The sequence below is a fragment of the Nicotiana tabacum genome, chromosome 13 (assembly GCF_000715075.1).
Source record: "Nicotiana tabacum cultivar K326 chromosome 13, ASM71507v2, whole genome shotgun sequence".
NCBI lineage: Eukaryota > Viridiplantae > Streptophyta > Magnoliopsida > Solanales > Solanaceae > Nicotiana > Nicotiana tabacum.
In genome coordinates, this window is record NC_134092.1 from 75,693,957 (window position 1) to 75,700,767 (window position 6,811).

Genomic DNA, 6,811 nt, shown 5'->3' on the forward strand with positions numbered 1-6,811 from the left:
TTAAGAGCCATTTTAACCTTTTCAATTTCAATATTTAAAATTCCCATACCATCACCCACAATTAAATGGTAAATATGACAAATACATCTAACATGAAAAATATCACTAAATGTAGGATTTAGCGTAGTGGTAAGCAAGGTTATAGGTAAATATGACAAATACATCTAGTGATGAAATTGATATTATTTTATCACTAATGCAAAAATATCTACAAATATCTATAACTGTGCTAGCAATAAACTGCCCTGTGTGACGTTAATTAATTATTCTATAAGAAATAATGCGCTTTTGCATTATCCAATCCTCATCAATCCAATGACTGGTAACAGTAAGGTAATCACAGTCGTTACCACTTCTACCAATATCAGTTGTAATAGCAACACGATAATTTATATGAGTAAATAAATAGCGCAAATATTGTTCATATTCATGTTTATATTTATAAATATCGCTCTTTACGGTTGTGCGAGGAAAACCTTTATAAGTAGGATTAAAAAAATTTCTAATATAATGCACAAAGTTAGGATCAGAAGGAAAACTATAGGGTAAACACATAACAGTTACCATTTTTGCCAATTCTTCCCGATCTTATTTTGGATCATAATATAAAATACCACCGGTAACAGTGTTAATTCCCGATTGAAATTGATTTGAACCGGTACTAGGGTCAACCTGACTAGGAGTAGGTAGACTTTTCCCCTCGGCCAAAGCTTTCAGATGAAGATATCTCACTTTATCTTGAGGGTGTTTCATTATGTGTCTAGCCAAAGTTCCCGTCCCCCCCTCCTCCCCCCCTCCGCGATCCAAAATATTTAAAAACTAACTCCGTGCCACAAGTTTTACACTTAGCCTTATTTTCTGGAATTAGTTGAGTAAAAAATGGCCAAACGGGAGATGTTTCCGCCCGTTTGCTAGGTTGTCTAGAAAAAGTAGGGGTAGTAACAGGAGTATCAAATGGGGGCATCATTTGGATTAGCAGGGTTACCACTAGTTGGGTTAACATCAGGAGCAGGACTAGTTGGTGTACCATCATCCGGTTGAGTTTCATCAAAATCTATTTCCTCATCATCATTTTCATCAATAGTTGGATTAGAATAAAGAGCATTCATTAATTCATGGTCTAATTGTTCACCAGATCTAATATTATGGCAAAATTGTGTAATAAACTATTATCGCTATCAAGAATAGCAGGTGTAGGACGTATATGGAGTTTTGTTCGGGGAGCCCGGGGCAGTGGGGGAGGAACAAATTGAGCACTAGATTCGTCACTCTTGGATTTTCTCTTATTTTTACCAAAAAGTTTTTTTAAGGAATCCATCTTAATTAATAAAGTAATAGAAAATAAATAAAACAAATAAAATTATAATATTAAAACTTAAGAGTTGGAACGAGTTTACCGAATTGACGAACAGCTTGCTGGAAATTGATTATCGTTGAAGACTTCAATTCACCAACTTCACAATTGTTTCACAAATTGTAACAATAAAGTAAGCAATAGTAGCAATTATAGAAGAAAATTAGAGAGAGATTGTGATAGATTGATGATTTTATAAGAAAAAATGAAAAAATGATGGGGGTATTTATAGTTGAAAATAGGAAAAAAGTGTAATTATAAAAAGTTTGGGATTAAAACAAAGTTGGGAGGGTTAAATGGCTATTTTATAAATAGCCAACGGCTATTTTTGACAGCCCAACGGCTATATTTTTTAATTAAAAAAAAAATTAAAAAAATAGCCATTGGGACTGTTTGGCCCGCTAAGGAACCGGGCCGATCCCGGGCCCTGGCGGGCTAAACGGTCCTGGGCCTGACGGGCCCAAACCATAGGACCGGCCTGCGAGACCGGCCCAGGCTCACTAAAATCGGGCCAAACGGTCCTGGCCCGTTTGGCCCGCGGTCCCGGGCCTGGACCGGCCCACTTGCCACCCTTAGGTGCAGCTGTAGCATCCTATTTTGCGCGAGTCAAAACAAGATTTAACTAGGGCTTTCCCTGTTTATGATAAAAGAGAGTCGCCACCTAATATTTAAAGGTACACTAGGATTCCCTTTTTTAGTTATTATATTATTATCCTATTAGTCTTCTAACCAGTGAGATTTTGGCTAAGGGTTCTTGTTCTTCTAAGAGGAAGGTATTAGGCACTCCCTAGAATCTACCTAAGGTAGCTCAATAGGACTTAGACTAGATTCAGGGGAATCAAATATCTACATCTTACTTAGTTAGTGCTTAAAAGGGTACAACATAATCTGCGTCCTATTTTAAACTTATCATTTCGAAAGAAAGATAACATATATACTTTTAAAAGTGAACATAGGTTTCGTTTATAAAAAGTCCTTTGTGAAAATGTATATATAATTGAAATAGTTTTGGAAATGCATTTATAATGTCTATGTTTGTAAACTTATAAACATGGCTAGGTTTTAAAATACTTTAGCCTTGAAAAATAAAACGTCTATATGTATAACTTTAGTAAAATAAGACTATTTGAAGTGGGTTTTAGATATACCTTGAGACCAGTTTCAAATCTTGTATTCAAGTTTTAGAAGAAAAATTATTTGATGTATCCTTGATTGCAGCTTTGTTCTGTTCTTGTTTTAGAAAAAACATGATCTTGAAATCGTTATGCTCAGTTTTGGCTTTAAAGAAAACAGGCTAGCCTTTTGAATCAGTTTTTGAACTTCGAAAGAATCCATGAAAACGGTTAGTATAAATGAAAGTAAAATTATACGACAGAAGCAGTTAAGTATGTTAACTATTTAACTATGGTAATTCCTTTTGCCTAGGTATCTAAAATAATTCAAAGATGATAAAAGGGAAATCATTCACTAAATATTATCAATGTTATATACACATAGAAGACAACAACATATTATGTAAAGTAAAAGCGATAAGGAAAGGGGAACTGGACTCACGGTTTTGGGCATGAAGAATGTTGGGCTCAGCACCAAGGAACGGAAACAATAGCTTTAGGTGACTCCAAGCTTGGGATAAGAGTTTGGGCCTGAGTTCCTTGCGAACTCGGCAGGCCCAACTCGGATTTATGCAAAAAAGAAGGAAAGGAGAAGGTCATTAGATATACAGCCCAATTTCAACATTTAAACACAAAAAATATCAATGTAAACCCAAGAATAAAACTGTAATAATTATCAATGGTTAGGAGATGCAAATTAATGTGAAGTCACATAGAGTAAAGCAATTTATAGTGAGGCCTTTATTTCAATGAACATTAAACCTTAAGAGATTAACAAATGTCAATAGATTAGAGGTTTAAGGTAGAATTCCATTAAAGGCCAAGATACCCTTTGGATCCCTAGCACTTCAAAGTTCACAAGGGTCTCAAGGACGCCGAGTAATGCTTGTGTCAGGGAGAGCACCTCAACTAAGTGTAACAATCCGATTGATCATTTTAAGTTCTAGCAGGTCGTTTGACGGTTTAAAACCTTGAGTAGCTTCACTTCATGTTTTATGACTTGTACGTGTGGTCGGAATTGAATTTTGGGAGGTTCGGAGTTGATTCGGTTGGAAAATTCTCAATTCGGAAGCTTTAAGTCGGAAGAGTTGACCAAAGTTTGACTTTTGAGTAAACGACCTCAGAACCGGGATTTGAAGGTTCCAATAGGTTTGTATGATGATTTTGGAGTTGGGCGTATGTTCGGATTGAGTATCGGGTGATCCGGGAGCATTTTAGCGCTTATTGTGGAAGAGCACAGATTTGGGCGATTTTGGAGGGAATTTTCACGATTTTGATTGGCATAAGTGTTTTTAACTCGGATTTGTTCATTATTCATGATTTCAACCATGATTTTAGAATTTAATTTGTGAATTAATGTGAAGAAATTGGGGATTATAGTAAAAAAAAATTCTAAAGTATAAATTGATTATTTGAGGGTTGATTTGAGGTCGGATTTGGATGACACACATATATTTGGAATCGTATCGGAATGGGCGTTTGAAATTTGTGAGTTTGGTTGGGTTTCAGGGTGCGGGCCCGGGGTTGACTTTTTTTATTGTAGTTAAAGATCGAAGCGTTATTATTTGGAAGTGTTTCTTATGGCTTTTATTGATGATATTAAGTTATTTTTGGCTAGATTCGAGCCGTCTGGAGGTTGATTCATGCGGTAAGGGCTTCTTAGAGTACTAATTTAGCCTGATTGAGGTAAGTATCTTACTTAAACTTAGTTGAGACACTAGTTTCCTCAGTTTTATTTGATAGTTACGTGCTATGGGTGGCGCACATGTGATTGAGCCCATGTGCATGCACTAGGGTATTTATTCATGCTCGAGGTAGTACTTAGACAATGATATTCCTTGAGTTGATTGCTAAACTTCATGCTGTCATATTTCTTATATTTGTACACCCCTTTTTGTGAGCTATTTATATCATGTTTGAGGTTACATAGAGGTTAATCTCCTGATTAAACCTGATAAATTGCTACTTTCGTGATGTAATTGCCTGATTGAGTAGTTATAACACACTTTGCACATGAATACACCTTAGCACGTCACTTATACCCGTCCAGGAGTGTGAAAATTGGATGTTCATTGACATGTACATGTATTCTTGCATATCTGCTTTCTGTGTCATATGGATTGGACTGGTAGCATGTGACCGCGCTTGGCGGATTGTTATATTGAGCCAGTGACCACACTGGGCGGATTGTGATATTGAGCCTGTGACCGCGCCCGACGGATTGTGATATTGAGCCTATGACCATTCCGGGCAGTTTGTGATCGGGGGAATCATGATATTGAGCTTTTGATCACACCGGGGTGGTAGTACATTGTATTTGCCGTGCTTACGTGTGGATATGGATCCATTCCCCTAGGGTCACCCTCTTATGTTCCTTCTTTTTGGTGTACACACAGATTGAGGAAACTGATCAGTGGTTTGGTTTGATTATTGAGGTTATGAGGAAAGATGGCCAGTGTTTTGATTTGGTTGTTGCATTCATCTTTACTTGCAATTTACTTGGTTGTTTACCTGAGTTATTTGCATATTTTCTTTATATGTTGGATTGTTGACTGAGCAGAGTACGTTAAGTTATTGTGTGCACCAAGGTGGTTTGTGTGTGTGATTCATGACTTGATCATACTACTGTTCTGTACTTGTTCGATTTATAAACTGTACAGGTTAACAACTAGTATTACTTATAATTCTTGCTTATATTACCTCGCCGAGGTTAGTTATGATACTTGCTGAGTACATGGGGTCGGTTGTACTCATACTACACTCTGCACTTAATTGTGCAGATCCAAGTGTTGGACCGAGCCACCAGTAACTGAGACTTATTGCTGAGTTATCTTGGAAAGACGAGGTAGAGCAGTATCTCGACCGTAGTCTTGGCGTCTGCTTTTACTTTGTACTGTTATCTTTCATTCAGACAGTATTGTTATTTGGCTATTTTAGACTTATATTTTTGTTTTAGAGCTCTTAACGTTGTATTTACCAGTTCTCAGGGATTTATTATGTATCGATGTTATTATGTTATGTTGACGGCTTTAGACTTGTATTATTTTCGTCATTTCTGTTATTATGATTCATTATTGTTATGTTCGGCTTGCCTACTAAGTGTGTTAGGCGCAATCACGACCGATTGGTGGTTTTGGGACGTGACAATTTGATGAGTGGTGATTTTATCACTTATTTTGGTCCCTTTTACTTTTGTTTTTGTATCTTTAATTATAATATGAGGTTATTTATTGTGTATATTACTAGATTTTTAGGTGAAAGTAGTCATGAAGAGAAGTCAATCGAAGTGGAATCGAGCAAAAAAGAGTTTAAGAAGTGCAAAATTGCTTTGGTAAAATCGCATATGCAGAACAGTGCCCGCACCTGCGAGAAAATGGCTGCATCTGTGGAATAGGAGAAACTCCACTGCAATTGCACCTGCGATTGGAAATCCGCTTTTGAGGAGCCGCTTTTGTGGCTAAGGTCTGCATTTGCGGAGACGCACCAAACGTCGCTTCTACGAGCAGATATCCACATCTACGGAACCACACCTGCGAGGATTCTTCTGTAGGTGTGACCAATGGGATTTTGACCTGGACAACTTCGCCATTTCACATTTTCTTGATCCCTAACCCACAAATACACGACCTAGCTTATAGGAAACAGATCTTTGGCTAATGTTTTGTCTTCTTGACTAGAGAACACAAGTCTTGGAGCTAGGGTTCTTGCACATACACTTGGGACTTGAAGATTTGAAGCTTTTGGTTGAGAATTTCTTACCCATTTTTACTCATTTCTTCATTTCCTTGCTTTTTATTGAATATCTAAGTGTAGTATTTTCTCCAACACTTGAATCTTGTTTAGGGGAATATTCATATTTAAAGTGTGGATTAAATATCTTGTTGTGCTTATGTATTGAATGATTTTCATTAAATATTGAAGTGAGTTATTATTTCTTTAAATATCTCGTTGTGCTTCTAGGACTAGCCCATTAACTTCGAATTAATCTTGAAAAAGGTAACTTGGGTTGGGAAGATTAATTAACAAGAACTCGAGGCGTTAACCCTCATTATATAGATTCTACCTAAGGATAGGATTGAACTACTTATAGCCAAATCGGGTGCACTTAATCCTCTTAATTGTTTTGGGGATAATTCAATTAGGGAGTCTTATTAGTCTTCGGAAGAAGCTAATAAAGAATTATTATCCAATGATAATTAACATAAACTCGCTCATATTTATAAAATCGTGAAATACATTGGATCGTTACTTGAGTGTAATTCCCGTGTATACATGCTTGTAGCCATTGATCATTTTACCTGCTTGCTAGATTATTTTATATTTTTTCATTTAGATATAAATATTT